Genomic DNA, 3,487 nt, shown 5'->3' on the forward strand with positions numbered 1-3,487 from the left:
CTTCTTGGGATGGATGCACAAGCCCCTTAAAGTGACCATACCTTACTTGGGGGAGTCAGAGCCACAGACTCACCAGAGAGGTGCCTCAAGGGTCATCTGTCTCATCCAAACCTCTTCTTTTTTCTTTTTAAATAAAGAGCAATCTCCAGGTGTTTTTTATTGTTTGACTAACAACAAAGCCAGGCAGAGAAGTCCCCAAGGAAATGATGGTTGTGCTTCATTGCCCTTTGGTGTTTGGTCCTTCATCTTCTAAGGACTTACTATATGTCCTTTTAAAGATTTTAGACATTTATTTGGATCACAAATGCAAGCCAAGTATGAATAAATAAATGTACTATGTTTGAAGAACCCCCCTCCCACCATCTTCCTTTAAATAGAAAAAGGTGCCAAATGTCTCTTCATAGCCTATCTGGCCATAGATGTCCCACCTATGGCTTTAAAAACAGACTGTAACTTGATTTTCTGAAATCCTTCCTTGAACTACAGCTCATTCCATTAAAGAAATCCTGGGAAAGAAGTCCTATTGGTTTTGTCCATAGTCTCTGAAAGGTGAGTATGGTAACTGGGTTGAAAGCAGCTGGGAGGGGTCTTCTGCAAACCAAGGACTATTGGGAAACTGTGCGAAGGCAAATCTTGCCAACAAGATACCAGCTCCTTCAATTCAAGCTCGGAAAACGCCAGCCATCACGGCTGACTCAACCACGACCACTGGTCCGTTTCTTGCTGTCAGAATGGCTCCTTTTCAGGCACCACTTGTGATGGAATTCCAGGGATCTTCTTTCCCTCTGACTTGAACCATACTGCGGTCAGTCATGGAAAACAGACCCCCCCCCCCCCAGACTGCAAAGCTACCTCCCAACTGCAGAGCCCTGGTTTTAAGATCTGTCAAACTCCCTCCTAGTTTGTGGTTTCCTTCCACCGGAGAACTGCGAAAACCTCTGAGGGCTTGCAAGATACCACCACCTACGGTGCACATGGTAAAGGCCCCACCAGAGTCATCCACAAGGCGCCAGGGGCAGGGCTCGCACGCGTACTCCTCCCTCTTGACTCCGCGGCGCCGCGATGTCCGGACCGAGCCTCTTCTTTATTGATGAGAAGACTGAGGCCCAGAGAGGCCAGGGCATTTGTCCAAGGATGGTCACAGAGCCGATCAGCAGAGGCCAAGTCTAGTCTCCAGACCTCTTGACACAAAATTCAAGGTCTGTGCCACATATATTAACATAATTGCACGAATAAGTCCAGTTCCTGTAGCAAAAACCAGGGATTCGAAGACTAGAATGGATCATGGTGAAAATAGTTCTATTATTTCTAAACAATTTTTTTTTCTTAATGGAAAAGTAACACACAACTATTGTGAGGAAGTTGGAATGAATAAAATGGGTAAAGAAGACAAAAATCAACTATAATTATACCATAAGTGCTATTAACATTTTAGTGCTGCATGTGTAAATATGTGTGTATAGAGAGTACTTACATAGAATATGTATACATGCATGTATAGAGAAAGATGCATATATAGAATTTATATATATGGATTATATAATACATGGAATTTATATCTTGGGTTTTTTTCACTTAACATTTCTCTGGTGAACAAAATCATCATTTTAGTGATTGATTTGTATTTCATCAGAATCCATTTCTTAAATTATTTTACTGTTTCACATATAAGTTGTTTCCAGTGTTTTGCTCTTGTAAATAGGAAGGAGGAAAAGATTTGAAGTTTCAATAAGATACAGGAAAGATGCATTGCATAAGCAGGCCAGCGTGGAGTACCAAAGAAGGGACTCTTGGCAGCTGGAGACCTGAAACACTGGACGCTTATGGAGATACTGAGACGGGACGGAGGAATATTCTTGGGCATGTGGAAATTCCCAAGGAAAACTGACTGCTCACAAATCTTCCTGGGCATGGTCCTGTGTATGGATGTGGCAACTCCAGAAAGAGTACATAGCTTCATCCAAGGCCAAGACATCTACTCACCTCCCTGTGTCACATAACTCATAGAGAGAAACTACTTTTCTAGAAGACTTCAGTCAAGTGATAACAAACCTCTTTAGTGCTTCATTTATTTTGGAAAGGACAATTCAATCCAGACAAATCTTCAGAGACTTCTTGAAAGATAATACACCCTTTTTCTTTTTTTTAATTGAAGTATAGTTGATTTACAATATTGTTTTAGTTTCAGGTATACAGCAAAATGATTCAGTTATATTTTTTTCAGATTCTTTTCCATTATACGTTATTACAAGATACTGAATATAATTCCCTGTGCTCTACAGTAAATCCTTGTTGCTTATCTATTTTATATATAATAGTGTGTATCTGTTAATTCCAAACTCCTAATTTATCCCTCCCCCACACCGTTTTTCTAAATATTCTTAATGAATGCCTGTTGTTTCCTCGCATCTGAATAAAGCCTCCCTTTTTTTTGACTCACTGCAAAACAATGTTCTCCGATAAAGATGGATGACCTATTTATATCATATTAAAATGAAAGTATATTGCTTCTAACCTAAAAGGCTATGTTTAGGCTGCTCAGCTAAAATGTCCTCTAGTTATAAAATATTTATAAAGTAATTTTCCTATGTTTTGCACTTTCAACAGGTTTGCAATTGAAAGGGTACTGTTTGGGTAGGAACTACGTTTGTATTTTTTCTAGTTCAGCCATTTTCTCAAGTAAACAGCAATCTTCTCCCAATGGGCCCTTACTCATTAATTTTTATGTTTAATTCCATCCAAATTTTAGCAAAAATTTCAACACCTGTTTTGAATGATTTTAATTGAAATATTCTGCTCTTCAAATGGCCGCTTTAATTTTCATATTTGCCTTTTTAACTCTTTTCTTGTTTACAGCATTTCTAAAAGACTGGTCTCGTTTTACATTTTGGATCTTAGATGTCGTTTCAAAGAGAAGATTCACAAAGATACAATCATGCAGAGCTCCAATTAATTAAGACAATGCTTCTTTTCGGAAAGGCCACATATTCCAACTGAAGATGCCATTGATCTTGAAAAGAATATCACTAGGATTATTCTCAGGAACAAATTTCTGGAAGCAGTTTTTCTGAAGTATGTTCTGTGGTTCACTATTTCCCTAGGATGATAATAATTGTTTCTCAGTTGAAAATAAAATAAGATTACCTGGTTCTATAATTGTGGGAAATACTATACCTAAACAAAGCTAAGCAGTTCGACCTGCTAAAGTACATGCTGAAGAGGGAGCAAAGGGAAACAGTTTCCCAAACTTACTTGACCATGAACTCTCCTTTCAGGGAAAAATGATGAAATGTCTCAGTGAAGAATTTGAAGCCATTGAGGTAGCTTCAAAGGTAAATCATCTCTTTCTCTATGTCCTGCCACACTGTTACCTGCACAGCTACTTTTTCTTATTATTATTAATTTTTATTGGAGCATAGTTGCTTTACAATGGTGTGTTAGTTTCTGCTGTACAGCAAAGTGAATCAGCTATATGTATATATATATC

The 3,487-nt window shown here is 38.5% G+C and overlaps 1 pseudogene; it reads right to left on the bottom strand.

The window, feature by feature from the left end:
* Positions 1-520: 520 nt before the first annotated feature.
* LOC131755697 (mitochondrial import inner membrane translocase subunit Tim17-A pseudogene) lies at positions 521-3,260 on the bottom strand (annotated as a pseudogene).
* Positions 3,261-3,487: the final 227 nt, after the last annotated feature.

The sequence above is a fragment of the Kogia breviceps genome, chromosome 4 (assembly GCF_026419965.1).
Source record: "Kogia breviceps isolate mKogBre1 chromosome 4, mKogBre1 haplotype 1, whole genome shotgun sequence".
NCBI classification, from domain to species: Eukaryota; Metazoa; Chordata; class Mammalia; order Artiodactyla; family Physeteridae; genus Kogia; species Kogia breviceps.